Below are 24,850 nucleotides of genomic sequence, written 5' to 3'. Positions count from 1 at the left end.
GCCTTTAGAGATTTGCTTTAGCAGGTCCAAGGAAAAATTAGGCAGGAAGAAAGGAATGTTCTGAGTTCCCAGCTGGCCAAGATCATAGTATGTAATCATGGCTTGTCACTGAGTTAGGGGAAAGATCAACTGGTTTTTACCAGTATTATGCAGGTCTTCCTGTAGAAAATAACAAGGAACAAAGTGATATAAAAGTTAAAGATTTAAAAAAAATAAGTTAAAGATTATAAATAAAATAGACCTAGCATCAGATAGCTACATTGATTCATACAGGTGTAACTATTCTAAGAACCAGATATATTTTTCTCATGGTATTAGTATGTTAACATAAACCTGCCCCAAAATTCCTGTAAGTTCTTACTAGTTGCTATTAAAATGTCTATGTTAAGGCTAATTTATAAAGCAAAGATTTATCGAGCCCTTCTTTCTGGGTCTTGTTACATAAAGATCAATAAGATACAGCCCCAAGGACCATGTAGACAAGGAGAATAGGCAGGGGCTAATACAGTAGTCCAAGCTAGAAAAGAATGAAGACTATGTTTTGGAGATAAAGATAAGGGGAATATATATATGAATTCTTCTTTTTATTCCTTTATTTAGTAATTATGTTTATACCATGCAGCATCCAGATACTGGACATATAGAAATGCCTCTTCTTGCAGAGTTTACATTCAAGAAATTATAAAACAAGATTTCTAAATTTCAGCATGATTGATATTTTGGACAAGAGAATTTGTTCTTATGGAGGGATATCCTTTGCATTATAGGATGCAGAGCAGCATCACTGGCCTCTATACACTAGGTGCCAGGAGTAGTCTTCCCCCTCATCTTCGGCCCCCTAATTTGTGACAGACAGAAATGTCTCCAGATATTGTTGAATGTCTTCTAGAGGCTCAAAGGAGATCACCAGTGGTTGAGAAGCAGAATTTTTTTTTTTCATTTGAGTATAGTTGGCACACAATGTTACATTAGTTTCAGGTGTACAGCATAATGATTCATCTTCTTTATACATTATGCTATGCTCACCACAAGTGTAACTTCTGTCTGTCACCATACAATGCTATTACAGTATGGTCTACATTCCCTGTGCTGTGCCTTTATTCCTGTAGCTTACTCATTTCATAACTGAAAAACTGTATCTTAAACTCCCCTGTACCCATATTGTCCATTCCCCATACCTCTTCCCTCTGCCAAACATCAGTCTATTTTCTGTATCTATAGGTCTGATTCTGGTTTTTGTCTCTTTGTTTAGAGAAGCACTATTTTAGGCAGTAGTATTAGTATCCACTGTTAACTGATTAGAGACACCTATGAGAATTCTCCAGTTTCTAATCTGAGTAGCCAAAGCCGGGTAATGGGGGAAAGGGGTGTGGGGCATGTTTCCTTTGAGAAACTTATAGGACACTTGGGTGGGAAATGTTCATCAGGCAGCTTTACAGGTCTGGGATTCAAATGAGTGATGTGAACTAGAAATACAGGTTTGGGGATTAAAACTCTGTGATAAATGACTTCATTCACAGAAACATGCAATTTTGAACCAAAACTCCATTTTTGGGACTAAAATTTCCAGAATGGGTTTCCCAAGGGAAAGACTGATAATTGGAAAGATTAACAAAACTCACATTTTCTCTTGTGCATTATGTTCTTGGTGTTTGGGGATCAGAGATTATTTTCCATGCAAAAGTACACAATAATGCCTCACAAAATATCATATTGTTATTTTAAAAAGAGTCATCTGTTAATAAATCATAAAAGCATGAACAATTATATCAAGTCAAATAAATTAATCTTCCCACAAGTGCCTAAATAAGGACTAAAATAAATCAAAATAATTACTCCTACAAGAGAATGGATTAAATGACCTTCTTCAAGCTCTCGTTGAGCCTTTTGTTTCGTCTTTAAAATCTACTGATAGTTTGGTGGTTGTGGAGAGTTGTGTATAAGAAATCATACTGTATTTTTTTAATGCTTAGTGTATTACACTAACATTATACTGTAATTTGACATTCATTATCTCACTTGATCCTCTCACTTTGAGAGGTAGGTTTCATTATCAAGGAAACTGAAACTTTTAAGTAATGTCATTAGGATCCCATAGCTAATAAGTTCCAGGGTCAGGATTAGAACTCCTGGCCTCCTGGCCTCAACCCTTTATAGCTATAGTAGCTATGCTCTGAAGTAATCTTTGCTAAAAACACAGTAATCCAGTTTATTGCCAGCAGCCATACTTCGGTGACCCCTTGTATTCTTTCCTGTAGTTGATGGGAAGCATCCATTTTTGCTTTTGTTTTTGTGGAGAATTAGGCTAAATAAGATTTTTGTTTTGGCATTTGCAAAACTAAAAACCTATATATGTATGGTATGTTATATATTTATATCTCTCCGACATATGGCCACTAATTTATTTTAAACTCTGTCCCTATAGATTATATAAAACAGTTTATTCAGCAAGGAAATAATACATAAAGCAGTATGTTTATTTCAAATTTTTACAGCTATTTTCATTTCCACATTTTTTCTTCCTTTCTCATTTTAAAATATCATGTCTTCCATAATGGTTTGCTTTTAAAATCAACGGTTTCTTTTTTTTATTGAATTATCCTTAACATACAATATTAGTATCTGATGTACAACATATTGATTCAACATTTATATACATTACAAAAGGCTCACCATAAGTATAGTCACCATCTGTCACCATACAAAGATATTACAGTGTTATTGACTATATATTCCCTGTGCTGTATTTTTCATCCCACTGACCTATTTATTTTATAACTGGAAGTTTTTACCTCATAATTGCCTTTGCCTGTGATGCCCATCTGCCCACTTCCCTCCCCTCTGGCAACCACCAAGTTTTTTTCTTTATTTAAGAGTTATTTCATTTGCTTTAAGATTTCACATGTAAGTGAAATCATTGGCAATTTTGTCTTTCCCAGTCTCACTTATTTCACTTCCTATAATACCCTCTACGTCCATTCATGTTGTCACAAATGGCAAGATTTCATTCTTTTTAGTGGCTGAGTAATAACTCTATGATAGATATAACATCTTTATCCATTCATGTGTCGATGATGAGTTGATTCCATAACTTAGCTATTATAAGTAATGCAGCAGTCAACATAGTAATGCATGTATCTTTTTGAATTAGTGTTTTCATTTTCCTTGGGTAAATACTTAGTAGTGGAGTTACTGGATCATATTTTTTTTTTTAACTTTTTGAAAAGCCTCCATACTGTTTCCCACAGTGGTTTTATCAGTTTACATTTTCATCACAAGTGTATGAATTAGAGTTCCCTTTTCTCCACATCCTTGCCAACACTTATTTTTTGTCTTTTTGGTAGAAGCCATTCTTTCTATTATGATATCTTATTCTGGTTTTGATTTGCATTTTCCTGATGATTAGTGATGTTGAACATCTTTTCATGTGTCTGTTAGCCATCTGTATGTCTTCTTTGGACAAATGTCTATTCGGGTCATCTGCCCATTTTTTAATCAGGTCGTTGGGGTTTTTTTGGTATTGAGTTGTAGGAGTTCTTTATATATTTTGGATATTAACCCTTTATTGGGTATATCATTTGAGAATATCTTCCCTCATTTACTAGGTTGCCTTTTTGTTTTGTTGATGATTTCCTTCTTGTGCAAAAGCTTTTTATTTTGGAGTAGTCCCAATAGTTTATTTTTGCATTTGTTTCCCTTTCCTTAGGATGCATATCCATAAATAAGTTGCTAAGTCTGATGTCTAAAAAGATTACTGCCTTTGTTTTCTTTTAGCATTTTTATGGTTTCAGGTGTCACATTTAGGTCTTTAATCCATTCTGGGTTTATTTTTGTGTATAGTATAAGTGGTCAAGTTTCATTCTTTTGTATGTGGCTGTCCAGTTTTCCCAACATCATTATTGAAGAGACTTTCTTCTCCCCACTGTATATTCTTGCTTCTTTGTTGTAGGTTAATTGACTGTATAAACATGATTTTATTTCTGGGCTTTCTGTCTTCTTCCATTGATACATATTTCTATTTTTATGTCAGTACCATAACATTTTGATTATTATGGCTTTGTAGTATATCTTGAAATCTGAGACTATGGTACCTACAGCTGTATTCTTTTTTCTCAGGATTGCTTTGGCTATTCAGAGTCTTTTGTGGGTCCAGACAAATTTTAGGATTTTTTTTCTAGTTCTGTAAAAAATACTATTGCTGTTTTTTTTATAGGGGTTGTATTGAATCCGTAGATGGCTTTGGGCAGTATGGACATTTTAATAGTGTTCTTACAGTCCATGAGCATGGTATGTCTTTCTGTTTGTTTATGTTATCTTCATTTACTTTAATCAGTGTCTTATTGTTTTCAGTGTACAAATTTTTCACCTTCTTAGTTAAATTTATTCTTAGGTATTTTATTCTTTTTGATAGGATTATAAATAGGATTTTTTTCTTAATTTTTTTCTGCTACTTTGTGCATAAAAATGCAACAGATTTCTGTATATTAATCTTATATTTTACTAAATTCATTTATTGGTTCTAATAGTTTTCTGGTAGAGTCCTTAGGGTTTTCTATGTATAGTATAATGTCATCTGCAAATAGTGACAGTTTTACATCCTTAACTATGGATGCTCACTCTTTCTTTCTTTCTTTCTTTCTTTCTTTCTTTCTTTCTTTCTTTTCTTCCTTTCTTCCTTCCTTTCTTCCTTTCTTCCTTTCTTTTCCTTCCTTCTCTTTCTTCTTTCTTTCTTTCATTTTTGTCTGATTGCTTTAGCTAGGACTTCCAGTATTATGTTAAATAAAAGTAGTAAGAATGAACATCCTTGTTTTGTTCCTTATCTTAGAGTATTAATAAAGCTTTTTAGCAGTGAGCATGATGTTAGCTCTAGGTTTGTCATATACGACCTTTGTTTATGTTGATATATGTTTCCACTATACTCATTTTATTGAAAGGTTTTTTGTTTTTTTTTTTATCAGGTATGGATGTTGGATTTTGTCAAACACTTTCTGCATTTAGTGAGATGACAGTGTGATTTTTATCCTTCATTTTGTTAATGTGATGTATCACGTTGATTTGTGGATATTGAATCATCCTTATTACATACCTGGAATAAATCCCACTTGGCCGTGGTGAATAATCCTTTTAAAGTATTATTGAATTTGGTTTGCTAATATTTTGTTGAGGATGTTCATGTCTATGTTCATTAGGGATATTGGTCTGTAATTTTTTTGGTACGGTCTTTGTCTAGTGTTGGTATCAGAATAATGCTGGCTTCATAGGATGAATTTGGAAACATTCCTTTGTCTTCTGTTTTTTGAAATGGTTTATTAAGAATAAGTGATAACTTTTTTTTTAAGTGTTTGGTAGAATTCAACTGTGAAACCATATGGTCCTGGGCTTTTGCTTGTCGAGAGCTTGTTTGTTTGTTTAGGATTATTTATTTATTCATGGGAGACATGGGGAGAGAGGCAGAGACAGGCATAGGGAGGAGCAGGCCTCCTGCAGGGAGCCTGATGCAGGACTCTATCCCATGACCCTAGGATCATGACCCAAGCAAAAGGCAGATGCTCAACCACTGAGCCACCCAGGTGCCCCTTGTTGGGAGTTTTTGATTACCAATTCAATTCTGTCATTAGTTATCAGTCTGTTCAGATTGTCTGTTTCTTCATGATTTAGTCTTGGAAGATTGCATATTTCTAGGAATTTATCCATTTCTTCTAGTTCATCCAGTTTGTTGGTGTATACTTTTTTGTAGAAGTTTCTTAAAATCTTTTTTTTTTAATTTTTATTTATTTATGATAGTCACACAGAGAGAGGGAGAGAGAGGCAGAGACACAGGCAGAGGGAGAAGCAGGCTCCATGGGCTGGGAGCCCGACGTGGGATTCGATCCCAGGTCTCCAGGATCGCGCCCTGGGCCAAAGGCAGGCGCCAAACCACTGCACCACCCAGGGATCCCAAGTTTCTTAAAATCTTTTGTATTTCTCTAATGTTGTTTGTCACTTCTCTTTCATTTCTGACTTTGAGTTCTCTTTTTTCCTTGATTTATTAACTTTATCTTTTCAAAGAGCTAGCTCTTAGTCTCATTGATTTTTTTTCTATTGCTTTTTAGTCTGTTTCATTTATCTCTGCTTTGGTCTTTATTATTTTCTTTTAATGATGTAAGGCTAGATTGTTTAAATGAAATTGTTTCTTGTGGTAGGCCTGTATCACTCTAAGCTTCCCTCTCTAAGCTATTTATTTTTAAAGTTTTTATTTATTTATTTGAGAGATAGAGCACATGATTGGGGGAGAGGAGCAGAGGAATAAGAGAAAGCAGACTCCCCACTGTGCAGGGAGCTTGATGCAGGGCTTGATTACAGGACCCTGAGATCATGACCTGAGCCAAAGGCAGATACCTAACTGACTGAGCCTCCCAGGTGCTTCAGACTATTATGTTTTTAAATAGTTTTAAATAGGTGATATGTAAATATATGCATTTACACACATAGTAAAAAATTCAAACACAGAAATTCAAACAACACAGTAAAAAATTCAAACACAAAAGGTATACAGTAAATTAAGTCTTCCTTTTTGTTGCCTGGCATTTTCATTCTCCAGACATTCCCCTCCAGACATTCTTTTTTCTACATTTGCTTTTTTCAGATTTATTTATTATCTCCCAGATTTTCCTGTATTCATATATGTAGATCAGCTTCATTATAACTATATAATATTTTATTGGATGGATATAACATAATCATTGAACCAGGTTTCCTACAATGGATGTATAGGTTATTTCCAGTCTTTTGCCATCATAAATAATACTTCACTAAGAATATTTGTACATATTGTCTTTGTGAATTTGTGTAATGGATAATTTCCTAGAACTAGATTGGTAAAAAAAAAAAAAAAAAAAGGCTATATGTCTCTTCAGTTTTAATGGACTTTTCTCAGACTGCTCTGTTTTCAGAGAAGTTGTACCAACTTACACTGCCAACTTAGATGCGCCTGCCTTTTCCCTACTTCCTCAGCAGTGCTATGTCGCACACCAAGTATCTGACCTTTAACAATTTAATAGATAGGAAAGATTAATTATTTGCATTTCTCTTATTATGAGTAGGAGTAACACCTTTTCATGTGTCTGAAGGTTAGCTTTCTTCTTATTGAAAAGAAACCTTATAGAAACCTGTGCTCTTTATACTTTACAACCATGTAACTTTTGTTGACCCTAAACTCTTGGAATTTAGCATCTATACCTATAGAAAGAGGAAGTCTAACAGTCTCCAAGAGTGACTTAATTTTGCACTGTCGGCAATTGGCCGCTGCTCACTTAAAATCTTTAGTGGTTTCCCATTGCACTTAGAATAAAATTCAGACTTCTTATGTTGACCTACAAGGCCTTCATGGTCTCTCTACCAGCTTCACCACATTGTAGCTCTCCTTGGCCTCCTTTTTATCTTCAGGACCTTAGGATTTTCTGATAAACTTTGCTTGGGATCCAGCAAACATGATCCAGTTCTTGTGACCAACACCTTCTCATTCTTTAGGCCTCATCTTTAGTATTATCTAATGAGAGATACATTTCCTGAACACCTTATGTAGCTAGTTCCACACTGATTATTTTCTATCACATCAGATAATTTCTTTCATGAAACATTTCAAAGGTCTGACATTTTTACATAATTGTTGATTGGTTTATTTTCTACCTACCCACACTAGACTCTAAGTCTGTGACAAAGACCTGACAAATAGTAGGTTTGATGAAGCAAGTGAATATTCATTCATCTGGCATATCTTTTACACTTCCAAAATCTTGTTTCTTTGTTAGTTTGTAGTATTGAAAAGTTGTTCAAAATGAGCAAGCAAGAGAGTGTGTGTACATGTTTGCATGTGCATGTGCATGTTCTCAGCCTCTCCCACAGAATTAGATATACGTGGAGGGTAGGGTCATCCTTTTCTCTTTTTTTTAAGATGTATTATTATTATTTTTAGAGAAAGAGAGTGTGCAGCAGGAAGGGGCAGAGGGAGAAGGAGAGAATCTCCAGCAGACTCCTCCAGGGAGCCCAATGTGGGGCTCCATCTCACAACCCTGAGATCATGACCTGAGCTGAAACCAAAGTTGGACGCTCAACTAACTTTGCCACCCAGGTGCTCTTAGGGTTGTCCTTTTCTATGAAGATGTTTATTATAAGAGTGTTTAGTACATCCAGTAGAAAGTAATACATATTTGTTAAAACAGTGAAAGGTGATACAGTTTATCTTAAAATGCTTATAATTAAGTGCTGCATATATATTGGCATGAAATCAAATGGCAAGAAATGAATCTGTGTTAAAGAAAAACTTGCATTTTTATTTTCATCTTGTTTGAAATAGTATATTCTTGAGTGTATAAAGTTTGAGGCTATATTTTATGCAGACCATCTGTTGATACAAATTAATAGCAAATAATTTGCGCCTTTAAATATAGGTTCAAATAATGGTAAGTACATGGGTCAATTTTTACAAAATAGGAAAATACTATAATCTAAGAACTAAGTGCCTCTTCCTATAGGTATCTACCTTCAGTAATATAATATGTATGATCATAGTCACTTTTCTATGCCATTTATAAACCATCAGAATTTGAAGTCACGGGGCACCTGGGTGACTCGGTTGAGCATCTGCCTTCGGCTCAGGTCATGATCTCAGGTTCCTGGGATCAAGCGCCACATCAGGCTCCCTGCTCAGCTAGGAGTCTGCTTCTCCCTCTGTCCTCCCCACCTTGTGCTCTCTCTCTCTCAAATAAATAAATAAAATCTTAAAAAAAAAATTTAAAGTCACACCATGAAAGCCAAATCAATGCTTGTGCTTGTTTTCCCAAGGCATATTTAAACAAAGAAAGTATATAAACTGTCTTTGCTGCCATTTTGTCACACAGAGTGCACAAGTACCACTTCTTAAGCTGTATTTAAACACAAGACTCCTGGAGGAAAAGTTCATGTGTATTAGGATGGATAAATTTTGGTGTATCCATACAGTGGAATATTATATATTAGTAAAATAAAAAACAACAATGAGCAATAAATAGGAATCTCACAAACATAATATTAAAAGAAGACACAAAAGAGCACATACTGTATGATTTTATTTATGTACTATATGATTCCATTATATAATTTACAAAACAGAAAAAAACTATTAATATAGAAGTAGGAGCCAGAATAGTGATTACATTTGAGAGGATGGTTGTGACTGGGAAGAAACAGAAGTGAGTTATCTGGGGTTCTGGCAATATTCTTTATCTTGTTCTAGGTGGTTGTCACTCAAGCTTGTTGACATTTTAAAAATTCATCAAGCTGTGCACTGATGATCTGTGTACTTTTCTCTATATGTATTTTATTTTTCCAATAGTTTCCATTCGAAAAGCACTGTATTGCTACATTTAGGCCAGATCTCCTCCATCTTGTGAAAATTATATGCTTTGAACCTAAATGTAGGTTGTTGTTTTTTTCTGATTAATTTCTGTTATTTCTCTTAACACAGTTTGACTTGTTTGGATCTTTTTATTTTTTGCTTCTGACTAGCATGTAAATTATCCAGCTTTATGTTACCTATAGCTTGAATAAGCATGTCTTTTATGTCTCTGTTTAAGTCATTGATAAAATATTGAAAAAGACAGAACTAATCACATATTATCCCACTAAAGAGCTTTTTCGTACCTACTTAATTAATTTGGTCTTACAGCAAAATCTGCTAAAATTTGCTTATTCAGAGCATTGTGCATTTACCAAACTGAGTTATCATCCAGACTGGAATTCTCCCCCTTGCCCACAAGGAGACACTCAAAGTGAGGTTTCCCATACCACAGTTTGCTTTTGGACTCTACTTTTTACAATCTCATAGGTCATAAATAATACTTCCCCCCATACGTAAAAGTCGAATTTATAACTGCCAGACTGCTGTGTTTATTTTAGCACTGGGCTAGTGCCATTGACAGTAATAAAGGAAGAAGACTTCCAAGAGTTTTGATTGTGTATATGCCTGAGCAGGACAGGAAGAAGTTGTTAATGGGAGTAAACAAAGAATGATGTGGTCAACTCGGAGATAGAACTGGTTGGCACAACACCAGCATTCAGAGAGAATCTGCATATGACCCTCAATTTATGCCTTGACTTTCTAAGTTTTTTGAACAACTTTTAAAACATGTCATCATAAACCATGCTGGAGTTCAAATATATCTGCTTTATTTTCTTAATCTGTAATTTAATAGCCGTATTGAAAAGGAAGTGAATGACCCATGGCACAGTTTGCTTTGGGTATATCCATGTTAATCTCATTGATCACCACCACATCATTTTCTAAGTACTAACGAATCCTCTGTCCTTTGTAGAGGTTTGTTAAAAATTATATCATTCTGCTAGTTAACAAAAGAAATAAAATTTAATATAATTGAATAGAGTTGAAAACTTTATCTTCACTTTGCCATCTGTTACAGTTCACTTTTATCTACGCCAAGGAGTGATTCTCTTTCTTAATTTGCTACATTCTTGCTTGGATAAGCCTTATTTTCTTCAGTTGTTTTTTGTTTTGTTTTGGTAGTGGTGGTTTTTTGTTTTATATGACTAAATCCATGAATTGGTTTTAATGGTAGAATATGAAGATGATTAAAAGGTAAAGATAGAAAATAATACCTACCGTGGAATAAAAGAGACCCCCAGACCAGTGCAGGGAACAGACATACGAGTAACTGTACTAATGATAACAGTACAGTGGGAACACTGGAGAAAGAGCACTTGAAGGATGGTAGCAGTAGCCCTGAGAAAAAAGAAACTCTTTCTGACAAATACACAGAAGAGTGCTAGTGTGTTACTTTTTCAGGGCAGTGTGATCGGTGGAGAACCAGGATAGACAAATGTGCCACCTTAAGGGATTTCTTAACAGGCAATAGACAATTGGACGTGTTTGCGTGCTAGACAGATTACCCTTGAAGCAACATGGTGCATGGTGGTGGGAAGGAGAGACCAAAGAGAAATAGTCTTGTGAAAGAGACTGTTAAAATAATTTCATCTAATGATGATGAATGCCTAGAGTAGTGACAAGGAGAATTAAGAAATAGAGAAATTGAAGAAATAGTGTCTACTCATACATTTCTCTCATGTCCATGCTCCACATTTCTTGCAGGATGCATTAATATCACTGTATTTTTTCTGAAGATCTGAGCTTTTGTGCACAATCATTGCTATGCAGCTGAGAGTATATGAAGTCATTAACTGCAGGTCAGTATGTCATGACACAGCAAGAATTTTGATGTAGACACATTTGAAGTTGTCTATCTTCATGAACAATACAGGGAAGGAAAAAAAAGATAGTCATCGAACCCTTCTTACCCCAGTCTTCAGAATTCAGTCTGTACCTACCTCTTCTCTGATACTTTCTGGTATTTTTCTCAATCAGACACCATCTATTTTGATCCAAACCCTAGAGCCCACTGTCCTCTCATGTGACATTTCTTCATAGTTACCTATATGATTCTCTTCTCTCTCTGCTAGATAGTCAGGCATCTGAGGACCTAACTTGTACATCTTTGCTTCCTCTCCCACCCATTAACTTCATGCTCCTCAACTCCACACAGTGCTTTGAAGGTAGTAGTCAACAGATAGCTGCTGAATAAATGAACATTTATCCCTTTATTTTCTTTGTTTTAAATTAAAACCTTTTTTTATAATTGGCAGCAAACATTCTTCAGAACCAGACAGTATTTATATTTTTGTATCTTCCCTAGAACCTAACATAGACCTGTTTAGACTGTAGGCATCAATAAATATCTTCTTGGTTTATTATCTTAGAATTGATTATTTTGAAATTCTTGATGTAAGGACAAAGAAGAGAGGAATACAATTCATGACATATACATTAATGCATCTTCTCAAAAAGATTCTCACCTACTAGGTTGCTGTAAATGCTGACAAGTGAGGTAAATCATATTTGAGCAAGTATTGGGGGCCTAGAGGAAGACTAATAATTATCTAAAATAGTTGTCTCTAATCAATACCTAAAACCACTGTCTGGTCATGTCAGGCATACTCCTGAGATTAAACATCCTAAAATTTCCAAATTAAATTAAAATTTAAATACAAATCAAATAGAAAATCAGTAAATGCCCAGGATCGAGTCCCGCGTCGGGCTCCCGGCATGGAGCCTGCTTCTCCCTCTGCCTGTGTCTCTGCCGCGCTCTCTCTCTCTCTGTCTATCATGAATGAAAATCAGTAAATGTATCCAGAGAAAACTTTTCTTCTTCCCACGCTTACTCCTATTTCCTACTTGGGGGTTGAGGAGGAACACAAGCAATTGATAGCTGAAAGCTTTTTATAGAAAATTACTGTTTATTTATTCGTTCATTAAGTATGTATCCAAGCTATTAGATGTATGGCAGTGCTGGATGCTGGATATCATGGATATTGCAAAGAATCTCTCATATGCCTTGCCCTCAGATTCCCTTCAGTCTAGATAGGAGGAAAGAAATATATATATAAACACAGAAGGGTAAGCTTAAATGTAAAGTTTAGAAAAAGGATTGAGTACTATGATTGGAAATGGCAGGGGAATGCTTCATAAAAGAACTATCCATGAAAGACAGATAGCATTTCCATAGGTAAAAGAAAAAGTCAAGTTATCAAGATGGAGGATGACAGAACTTTGAAGTGTGGAAAAAGCAAGCTTGTTCTACCAACCATGCCCTAAGCTTAGTAATCTATTACATACATGGAATTGAACTTAGAGAAACATCACATTTACAGCAGTATATTTAGATATCATTTGCAACTTTGAAAATAGGAAAAACTCAGCATTAACAGTGAATCTATTCATTGTAGGTTTGAATTTTTTTTTAAGATTTTCTTTATTAAAAAAAAAGATTTTTTTATTTATTAGAGAAAGAACACAAGTAAGAGGAAGGGCAGAGGAAGAGGGACAAGCAGACTCCCCACTGAGCAGCGAGCCCAACGCAGGGCTCTATTCCAGGACTCCAAGATCATGACTTGAGCCAAAGGCAGATGCTTAATCATCTGAGCCCTGCTGGCACCCCATGGTTTGAATTTTTTTAATAAAAAGTTGAAGGGCCACCTGGGTGGTTCAGTGGTTGGACATCTGCCTTCCGCTCAGGTCGTGATCCTGGGTCCTGGGATCGAGTCCCACATCATGCTCCCCACAGGGGCCTGCTTCTCCCTCTATGTCTCTGCCTCTCTCTCTATGTCTCTCATGAATAAGTAAATAAAAATCTTTAAAAAAATTGAAAAGAATATTGTAAAACTGAAGTGAGCTAGGAAATATTACCTCATAAAGGCACACACACATGTACATGCCTAACATTTTGGAACTCTGTTATAGGACAAATTGGGAATACTGGGGGAAAACTTCCTAAAGGAAATACTATTTAACTAGTCCATGAGGGATGATATTATTTCAATCAGGAGAAAAAAAACAATATAAGTTTATCAAAGTACAGAGTATCAGTGTTTTGAAGTGTGCAAAGTACAAGCTTTCCTTCTTCATCAGAAATAGACACCATCTCCTGCTGGGAATTAGTGCAAATATATGGCCAACAACATATACTCACTATGAAATGCACACATGCATGCACACACACACATAGAGACATTTGAAATTATATCCTTATTAATGAAAAATTAAAATGTTAAGAAGTAACCAGATTAATTTTTCTGAAAAGTATACTTCTTTATATCCTTCTACTCCCCCAAAAATATGCAAATTGATGTGCACGATTTGAAAGCTGAAATGTTAGGTGGACATTCAGAGACAATTGTATTATTATGAATGCTGATTACGTTGCTCCACCACCATATTTTTAGGTCCAACTTTATTTTTCCTCAAGAGATTGTATGAAGCAATAAGTACAGGCAAAAGTATTAGAATATATATCATAATTTATTTATGAATATTATATATAATATATATTCTTATATTTTAGAAGGTAATATATGCTTTTATTTTATATGTGATATATATGTGTGTATATATAAAAATATAAATCGGGGTGATAGCATGTTTGCTCTTAAAAATATTTTAAAACATCTTAAAACAGTACATAAAACTTTGTAAGATTACTTCAATGAAATTGCATTATCACCATAGACTATATCTGTAAGACAAGTTGTGGAAAGGGAGCTCCATTTTTACCTTTATCGGCTACTATTACAGAGGAAGAAAAGTTTAATAACTCTATAGCAAACAGTATCTTACACCAGCAGTATCTACAAACAAAAGTATTTTGTTCCTCCACTAAGCGAAGTATAAACGTGTATTTTAACAATCAACAATGTTCAAGAAAATTCTGTTTCTGCACTATAATGTCAAACTGAAGATTTCACTTAAAAATTTTATTATGAAAATGTACTAATAATTAGAAATTTGGACAAAATGTTTGGTTTATTCTTGTATCTTCTATTCTTAACATCTTTCATGGATTGGTTCTTATGGTAAATGAAGAAAATATAGTTACCCCTAACCAGGGCAAAAATGATCATTATGTGACTATAAAGTAGTGGTACAGTTTTTAAGTACATACCTGAGAAAAGAATCTTATTAATTTACAGTTTTATGACATCCAAGAAGGTCAAACCATCTATCAGAGTTTAGGGGCCTCTGAATACATACGTCTTTGAAGACCTTAGAACTTGTCAAGGTAATCAGGTCAGCATAACCACCTTACTGTGATCATATATTAGTTTCTACTGCAAACAAGAGGTTGATGTCTTTGTCCTTTAATCTACATATCACTAAATAATTCTGACCCCAAGAAGGAGAAAAGCCATGAAAAACCTATGCAGGCCTTTGAAGAAAATTAATTTATTCTAATATTGTTGGGACAAAAGTACATGAATATTCTTATGAGGGGAAAAAAGTTAATCATTTTTACTCTGATACCTCAAATTTTTAAATTCTTTGTACTATTTATTTGAAGTAGATACGATGTAGTGCTATGTGTCATACTTCTAGAATTTTATCAGTTCTATTTTCTTTTTTTTTTTTTTTTTTTTTTTTTTTTTTTTTTTTTTTTTTTTTTTTTTAAATTTTTATTTATTTATGATAGTCACACAGAGAGAGAGAGAGAGAGAGGCAGAGACATAGGCAGAGGGAGAAGCAGGCTCCATGCACCGGGAGCCCGACGTGGGATTCGATCCCGGGTCTCCGGGATCGCGCCCTGGGCCAAAGGCAGGCGCCAAACCGCTGCGCCACCCAGGGATCCCTCAGTTCTATTTTCTAATTGAAGGATCTATGAAATATTCTTAATCCCAACTCTACAGTAAACGTTTGAGATTTATAATCTCTAATGACTAAAATATTAATTACAAGACTTTGAAAGTTGCTCCACAGCAAAATCTGAATAACAAAATAATACATATTTCTTTATAAACTTTATACATCTGTCAATTATCCCCTCCTGTTCCTGCGATAAAAGTCACTGTAAACCTAACTGTTGAAATGTCAGTTCTTAACTGCCTGTCATTGTTAATTGTGGCATGTATAGCCTCTTTTCAAATATTCTGTATTTTCCCAGCTTATTGTGTACTTAACACCTATATTTTGACATCCTACTCTCCCCTTTAGGGGATAAAAATCAGTATCAGATAAAATCCTTGTGCTTAAGGACTTTACATAAATTTGTTCCCTTTATAAATAAACATTCATTGCTAGCTTGTCTACAGAAACCCATTTCTCAAATCTTTATTTAGCTATATGTACAGTTATCAGTTTTGTAAAATGAAGTTGGCACTATTTATAAAAAAAAACCACATGTGGTGCAGCTGTTTGCTTTTAAAAGGTAGTATTTGTTGTTATACCACAGCAGCCAATTTTCTACAGCATGAAGCTGAATGTTACAAGTTATAGGGAAAGAAAGGAAGCAGCTTACAGTTTTTATTTAAGATACTCTTCAGATGTTTTTTTAGGGATGGGAGATTCAGGCAGCCAGAATAGAGCATTAGGAAATGGGAGTGTATTTTTTCCACACAATTCTGAATTATTCCTATTTGACACCTCTTTTTTCTTGTTTCTATCAGTTGTATTTTCACAAAGTCTTAGGGAAAATTAAACTTTTGAGTAATTTTAGGGCAGTAGTCTTACAGAGAGTACTGAAAAGAAAAAGGCAAACCCAAGCTTCAGAAGCTCTGAGATGTGAATGAAGCAAGATAACCAAGAAGGTGGAAATAGAGACTAGAAAAATAATGTTAGAAATCACAGAACGGGGGGCACCTGAGTGGCTCAGTTGGTTAAGCATCCGCCTTTGGCTCAGGTCATGATCCCAGGGGCCTGGGATCGAGTCCCACATCTGGCTCCCTGCTCAGTGGAGAATCTGTTTCTCTCCTCTCTCCCTCTGCCTCTCTCCCTGCTTGTGCTCGCATGCTCTCTCTCAAATAAATAAATAAAATCTTTTTAAAAAAATCACAGAATGGTAGCAAAGATTAAATTGTAGACAAATGAACACTGGGAGAGGGAAAGAAGGAAAAGAATTGCCTTGGATAATAGAGAAATAGACATGGGAAAGTTTAAAAAAGAAAAACTCTTGTAATTATCATTAGATAAAAATAAAATTTAAGAAATTCCTCTTAGGGGCACTTGGGTGGCTCCCTTGGTTAAGTGTGTGCCTTCAGCTCAGGTGATGATCTTAGGGTCCTAGGATCAAGCCCACCTCAGGCTCCCTACTCAGTGAGAAGTCTGCTTCTCCCCTCCCCGCCCCCCCACCCCTCTCCCTACTTATGCTCTCATTCTCTCGCTGGCTCTGTTTCTTTTTTTTTTTTTTAAGGTTTATTTATTTATTTATTCATGAGAAACACCCACACACACAGGGGGGGGGGGGGCAGAGACACAGGCAGAGGGAGAAGCAGGCTCCATGCAAGGAGCCTGATAAGGAACTCAATCCCGGGTCTGTCTCCAGGATCACACCCTGGGCTGCAGGCGGTGCTAAACCGCTGTGCCACCGGGGCTGCCTCAGCTGGCTCTGTTTCAAATGAATAAATAAAATCTTAAAATAAAAAAGGAAATCCCTTTTAATATCAGATGTTCCTTCAGCAAAACTAACCAATAATTCTTGAATACTTTCCTGGAGAGCAAAAAAGATATATTGGCGGTAGTTCTTGATATGAGGTAAAAGTCTATGTACCTCTTTTTTGCAATGCGAAGAGAAACCTATGCATCCTATAAGGATGCCTCAATCCAAAGAATCACTCAAGATAAGAGTGGTTACTTGGACTGTCTATTATATATTTACCATTTACCTTTTCCTCTCTCTGCTCTTCTCAGCAAGGTCAGTTCCAGGGGGTAATTAGGGCATGGTTAGAAATGGTTCTTCAGCCATTTCTGGTTGTTCTTTGCCTGTAGTGTCTGCATATCTGCTTCAGATTGTGGTTTGAGTTACCCATCTTTTCTCCATTTCCCCCTTCTTTTTTTAATTTTTTTTTTAATTTTGTATGTGTGTGTGTTCCACTTGTCTTCATTTATCTCTTGGTTTGGTCACTATTCAAATCGTATACCAAAAAACGTATACCAACACCTTGGGCTCCCAACACTTTGGGAGCCCAAGATGTTGACCATTGAAAAGCCATTTTTTGAATTTAAGAAATAAGTAGTATCATCAGCCATAAAGGATTCATTCCATGTATGAGGTGTTAGTTTAAGAAGGAACACTGTAGGAGCACCTGGGTGGCTCAGTCACTTGAGTGTCCGGCTCCTGATTTCAGCTCCAGTGTGATCTCAAGGTTCTGAGATGGAGCCTTTCTGGGGCTCCATCAGATAAAATCCTCAGTAGTCTACTTGAAGATTCTCTTCCTCTCTCCCTGCATCCTCAACCCCTCCCCCCCTCATGAGCAGACGCACGCACTTTCCTTTTCTCTCTCTTTCTAAATAAAATCTTTTTTAAAAAAGGAATGCTGTGTAACAACTCTGTTACAGATTCCTAAATACCCTTTCAGCATCCCATGATCAAAAACTACAGAGTAACAGACTTCTTTATTTTATCATTCAACACCCACTCCTCCTTTCTTTCAGACTTCAACCTTATTTTACTTTTTAAGTAAGCTACCTGGTTAGCTATCCATTACTAGTGTACAGTATCATGAGTATCAGGTCAGTTCATTACATCTGTTCTCCACAGAGATATAAATTATTCAAAGATAGATAAATCTTCACTGACAATTTTCAAGTCATGTTAAAATATTGTTTACTTTTTTTTAACTGTCTTGGTTTTTTTGCCTTCAGTAAGTTCAGAAATGACAGGTCATTTAGCATAAGAACAGTGATAATAATAGTGAATATCATTAAACATTTCTTCTTTCTGCTTAACACTTTACATGAGTCCTCATTTTACCAGATCTTGATTTGAAAAAGCTATTAAATCCCTGTATCATTAGCTTTTCTGGGTGAAGTCAAACTGTTGAGATCTAGAAACCATATAAATTTCTTTATTCTCTTCCTGTTTTCTTTCCTGTCATTTTCAAAAAAACTCTGTGGGGCTGTAGGTTGTTTTCGTGTGTTTGCGTGTGTGCTTGTTTCCTTCCTACTTATAACTTCTTTATTTACTATTGAAATTGCCTCAACTATGCACATTTGGATTCCTCTAAACTTGTGTCTCAGGTTCTTTATCCGTAAATGAGGAAAATAATAGTACTTACCTCACAGGGTGATTGTGGAGATTAAGTTATGTCATAAATGCAGATCACGTAGAACAATGCCTAGCACATAAACATTGCATAATTGTTAGCTATTTTTAATTTTTATTATTATTTTTTGGTTACAGTGTTCTCTGATATACATGCTATATTTTTTTATTTCATGGTATAAACATAGAGAAACCAGTACTTTTCCTTCTCTGGTATACATATATGCAAAGTTTGAAAACTCTTGAACACTGTCACTTCAAAGAATGTCTCTTTTGTCTGTATATAGCACTCACTGAGAGAGTGGGCATTCAGCCAACTCTATAATTGCTGTTAATTTACTGTATCACCAACAGAATTAGTCATTGTTTCATTTTTAGATTATGTTAAAATATAGCTTACTTCAACGCTGTTGTGGGCTGTATGAAAAATCAAATTGTCATTTCCAGCTAGTTATGATGAATACTTTTATTGTGCTGTATGTATATTGAATTATTATCTTTTAAATAAATAACTGCCGCTTTATATGTCTACAAACATAAAATGTAGTACTTCTTTCCCAAAGGATAAGGGAAGCCTGTATATTATTTCCATTTTACATTTAGGAAATCTATAAATATGCTACATTTTATATAATCGCCTTGAGTAGTGTGAGACTTATATAAACGTGAACAAAATAAAAAGGAGGGCATTCTCCTTATGTTTATGTTTATGTCACTGTCTCTAATTTAATAGCAAGTGTCATATGGTTGGCCATTTATTATCCATTAATCCATTAAGTATCTCAGCTGTTGTGCTTCATAATTAATTGTCGTTATGTATGAGACACTTTTGCAGTTATAAAGCAGAAATGAATCATCTTGTCTCAGAAATGTAGGTTCATTGGACATCTGTTAAATTATGTTTCCTCTATGCAGTACTAATTAATAAGTGTGTGTTGTTGAATCAACATAGCCCCACATAATAGTTCTAAGTTCAGTGTTCAAGAGCAGCTGTTCTGGTATTTTATGGGGATGGGGGTTGGGAAGTGATGCCTCTGGTGGAAATATTAAACTCAGAGAACTTTGAGTTTTCATTTTGATGGACCCCCAAGCATTAATTGAGCACCTATTGTATATATGCTCAATGAATTAAAGTAATGAGAATGCTTAAGTGATATTTTGTGTACATTTGTTTAAGTTTGGATACTGGATCATCATTTCTTCCTCAATTGTTGTGGATTCAGCAGTTTTTGAAGCCATATATAATTATGTTACTGGAAAAATTGTCCAAACCATGAAAACCCATTTATAGAAAACTCATACAGCCAACTTTAAAATTAAAAAAAATTTTTTTAAGTCCTTAATTGTTTTAAAAGTATGATATTGCTTCTTTAAATGGCCTTTAAAAGGCTATTAAAGGGATGCCTGGGTGGCTCCGCGGTTGAGCATCTGCCTTTGGCTCAGGGCATAATCCTGGAGTCCCGGGATCAAGTCCCACATCAGGCTTCCTGCATGGAGCCTGCTTCTCTTTCTGCCTGCCTCTCTCTCTCTCTCTCTCTCTCTCTCTCTGCATGTGTCTCTCATGAATAAATAAATAAAATCTTAAAAAAAAAGTCTGTTAAAATCCAAGCCTTCAAATGGTAAAGTTGTACTTCTAGAAGTGTGCCACTTCTAGAGCTTTGTTAAGTTTCTTTTCTTTCTTTTTTAACTGACTGAGGAAGGAAACCTCTGTATGCATGCCAAATAAACATTGAGTGAGCTGGTTTCAAGCTACTGTGTCTTTTTTTTTTTTTAATTCTATTTGCCAGCATATAGTGTAACACGCAGTGCTCATCTCATCATGTCAAGCTACTGTGTCTTTAACAGATAGTATTTTGTTCACAATAAAGTAATTGAAACATCATCTATAAGAGATTTTTATAAAGATTTAAATATAAATCAACTCTTCCTAAAGGATGACTCTATATTGCCTTATATTTTCGCATATATGATACAATCTGGTCTCAAACTAGTGTTGTCCTTGCCCATGAAGAAGCAAATGCAGAACACTCCACAATCCAAGACACATGGGACTTCTACAGAAAAATAAGTAATATGTACTGAAGATGAACTCATACTCATATTATAGTCTGCTCTATGATATCATCCTATCATAAAAAAGAATCAGTTGGAGTACCATTTCTGAAACTTAGTAGAACAAGTCAAAAGAGATGAGATAATCTTTTAAAGAGAAAAAGATGAAGGGGCACCTGGGTGGCTCAGTCAGTTAAATGTCCGACTCTTGATTTCCCCTCAGGTCATGATCTCCACACTGGGCATGGAGCCTGTAACATTCACTCCCTCCCTCTCCCTCTGCCCCTCCCCCTCCAAAAAAGAGGAAAAGTTGGAATAGGAAACATAGTAGGAGAACAAGTCACTAATAAAAAAAGAACAAAAAAATATGAAAAAGAACCAAATTGAACCTCATTCAATATAGATATATCCCTGAAACATTCTATATAAATTTAATTTTTCTAAGTTAAATAAGAAGGAATCCAATTATTGGTCCCTAATCAAGTCATACCAAGTATTTTCCCTTGCAGAGCTTGGGTGTAATCAGGTGCTGCACGATGGGAAAGGGCCCTGGGGATTGGATACAATGTTCCTGTCTTCCAAGAGATTTACTGCTCATGATGGAGAAAATTTTCTAGTTGCATGTTTTTCTACCTCTGTACTTAAAAGGAACTGGGAAAGATTTTTTAAATTTAAATATCTATACTCTAAAGTTCTTTTATTATTCATCGTTGAAGTAGTATTTGATATCTTAACATTTTTTAAAAAGTGGTTCTATCCTGTAGTTAAATATAGCATATTTTACAGTCTTACAGCAGGATGGGCATCATCTTTACACATGATAGTTTCTAAGTAATGTTTCATTTTAATTCCTTTATTGCCAGTTATGAGAAAAGAAATTCATTTCCAGGTTTGTTTTTTATTTGGAAAAGAGTTTGGTTTTGTTTGCTAATGTGTATTTCTTAGAGTTTCTTTTAAGATTTGTGATTCTCTTCACTTATAATGGGTTATTCCAGTTTTTATTTTGTCTTAGGATGTGGTAGTTGTTGGTGCAGTGCTTTTAAGTCCATTTTAAGAAAAGAGCACTTGAAATCTCAAAAAGGTTGAAGTACGGACATTCTTTAAATGTGTATTAACAAACTGTTCAAATAAACTAGTTCCATAGTGAGCCTACAGCCAAGATCCATTTGAATGATGTTAACCCTGCTATTTTTGGACTTTTGTTACGTGATTCACTGATTTATGGCACAGGAGCTCCAAATATTTCCTCTCTGGGTCTCTATGGAAAAGTATATTTAAGAGGAATGTATTTCTCACTGATCTCATACTTCCTTAGTAAAATCACCATGTCACTTCTCTCCTGATGAGAAGTTTTTTGGCAAATGGAAGCTATGTGCAAAATGGAGATTATTACTGAAATATTATTTTAAATTATCATTTTTAATGTCATTATCAGCTTTCCAGCTTGGAGGTGTTTCTTCACAACATTTTCCTAAATTGTCTAGAATCAGTCTGGCAGAAATACTTATTAAATAAAATATGTTTTTCTCTATACTCATTCCCTTCATGAGTAGGGCATGCCCTTTCTCCCTTTACAAAACCACTGTTTGCCTGCATGTGGAATGTTGTCTTTACCCTAGAGCAAGGGAGTGGTATAAAGAAAACACACTTAAAACTCAAGTTATAGGGGAGTTCTTACGTGAGCACATGCCTTCTGAAATAGCCATGTACGGGATGAGCACTGGGTGTTATGCTATATGTAGGCAAATTGAACTCCAATAAAAAAAAATTTAAGGGCAGCCTGGTGGCTCAGCAGTTTAGCGCCGCCTTCAGCCCAGGTGTGATCCTGGAGACCCATGATCGAGTCCCACATCGGGCTCTCTCCATAGAACCTGCTTCTCCCTCTGCCTTGTCTCTGCCTCTGGGTGTGTGTGTGTGTGTCTCATGAATGAATAGATAAAATATTTTAAAAAAAATTTTTTTTAAATGAAATGAAATAGCCATGTAAAACTAGGAGACATGAAGAGGGGAAGGGAGACTAGCACTGCCTGAATTTCTGCTGAGTGCCAGGCGTAGTATTTGGACTTCTTGTGTACGTCAGTCTTCACAGCCACTGTGGGAAAGCTAGTATTTTCCCTATTTTAAGATAAGGAAACTGAATCTCAAACAGGCTAAACTGATTCATCCAAAGTCAGAATTTCAGCTCAAATCCAGTGAGCTCCCAAAACCACATATTCTTTTCATAATATAACTCTTGGATCTTGGAACTAGAAGGAGCCTGAGAAATAATCTCAGTCTCATTTTGTCAGGACATAGGGGCTCAGAGTAGCAAAGTGACCTCTCCCAGATTGTTCACTACTTAGTAGCTGTTTTATGCTATAGTCAACATAAAGAATTCTGTTAACTCTTGCTAAAATTATTTTTAAGGAGAGGTGATTCTGTGAAGTGTAGAAATAGCACAATGACATTTTAAGTTACCTTTTAAGATAAAGTAATAATGCAACTGGGAAATATACGTACGTGTTGCATTGTTTTCCTATTACTGCTATAACAAATTAACACAAACTTGGAGGCTTAAAACAACATAAGTTTCTTGTCCTACAGTTCTGTATGTCAGCAAACTGAAATCAAGGTGTCACCAGGGCTGCATTCCTTTTTGAGGTTTTAAGGGGAAATTCATTTCCTTGCCTTTTCCAGCTTTTTTTTTTTTTTTAATTTATTTATTCATGAGAGACACAGAGAGAGGCAGAGACACAGGCAGGGAGAAGCAGACTCCATGCAGGGAGCCCAGTGTGGGACTTAATTCCGGAACTCCAGGATTATGCCCTGAGCTGAAGGCAGATGCTCAACTGCTGAGCCACCCAGACCCTTTTCCAGCTTCTTGAGACCAACTGCATTCCTTGGATGATGGCCCCATCACTCTGGCTTCTTGCTTCCTCACCTCACTCTTCCTCCACCTCACTGACTCCTTGACATCTCCTATCTATCTTGCTGCTTCCCTCTTATAAAGCTCTTGTGCTTTTATCCAGCCCACCCATAAAATCCCAGAGTAAGTACCTCATCTCAAGATCCTTAACTTAATCATACCTGCAAAATCCCTTTTACCCTGTAAGGGTAACGTATTCAGAGGTTCCAGGGATTGGAATGTGGAGGTGTTTGGGGGCATAGCGCATTATCCTGTCTACCACACACACACACACACATGCCTCTGTTGTGTGTTTATGTATCACACATCAACCAAAACCGTTCTTATCCAGAGTCATCTAGGAATTAGACATTCTGGATAAACAAGATTTCTGTATCACTGTAACCAAATCATTTTTAAGATTTCCTTAATATATGGAAAATGTTCTAAAATGTGATGTCTTCCCTGCCTTTGAAAACAGTGCTTTCAATATAATTTTACCTCTCCTTGAGGAATGATAGCTATCATTATAAACATCAATATTGAGCTATGCTTCAAATATAGCAATAAATGCAAATTCAGGTGTAAGTTGTGTGATACACAGAACTCAGTGAGTATTAAGCCCTGCAGTGGAACTGGAATTTTCTTTACAGTCATTTTTTATCATTTGTTTTTTTGTCAGAAGGGTGAAATGAAGGATATACTGCCGTCCAGCCCCCTGAACAAGATAACATGATGGGCTTTCTATAAAACTGAGTCAGATGTGAGTCAGTCTCTTCTAGAGAATGAGGGGTAGGAGGAAGATGCTTTCTCAGCATCTGAAAATCTCCTTCTAACGTGCAAATCCCTTGATATTTGTCAGTATTCAAAATATCGTTTTCTATTTCTGCATCACTAATGTCTGAAAGGACTGCAGACAATTGCTTATCAGTTTGCATATATTCTTCTCTTTCATTTCACCCTGTTCTGTTGATAGAGTCTGTAAGGGAATGCTGGCTATTTCAGGAGCTGTTATAAGCAGGTTTTCGCCTTGATTGTGGAACACTTTTGCTGATTTGACCAGACCACATGTTTTTTAAAATTTTCTTTATTATTTAAATAGGCAATAGTAATAATAAAATTTTTTATGTTGGAGTGCCTGGCACATATTAAGTGCTTACTAAATATTTATTATTTTTTATTATCAGTTTAACCTGTATGAAATCTTTTCTGAAATAATATTTTAATCTATAGGACAATTTAGTAAAGTAACATTTGGGTGCAAAAAGATATTTAAAATATGTCTTGCTTTCTTAGGTTA

At 35.5% G+C, this 24,850-nt stretch overlaps 1 protein-coding gene and 1 long non-coding RNA gene across 7 annotated transcripts in view; one reads left to right on the top strand and one right to left on the bottom strand.

Annotated features, from left to right (window-relative positions):
• Positions 1-24,850, top strand: part of LOC112668619 (ubiquitin-conjugating enzyme E2 E2) — a 404,581-nt gene that overhangs the window by 327,077 nt on the left and 52,654 nt on the right. The window lies entirely within an intron of this gene.
• LOC112668620 (uncharacterized) overlaps positions 17,234-24,850 on the bottom strand; it is a 31,938-nt gene continuing 24,321 nt past the window's right edge. The window contains exon 6 of the long non-coding RNA XR_003141746.3: positions 17,234-18,687. This is a non-coding gene — a long non-coding RNA (uncharacterized LOC112668620). The remainder of the gene's footprint in view (positions 18,688-24,850) is intronic.

Source organism: Canis lupus, chromosome 23 (genome assembly GCF_003254725.2).
Source record: "Canis lupus dingo isolate Sandy chromosome 23, ASM325472v2, whole genome shotgun sequence".
Taxonomy (NCBI): domain Eukaryota; kingdom Metazoa; phylum Chordata; class Mammalia; order Carnivora; family Canidae; genus Canis; species Canis lupus.
The sequence above is the reverse complement of the archived record's forward strand: the minus strand, read 5'-3'. Positions and strand labels throughout refer to the sequence as shown.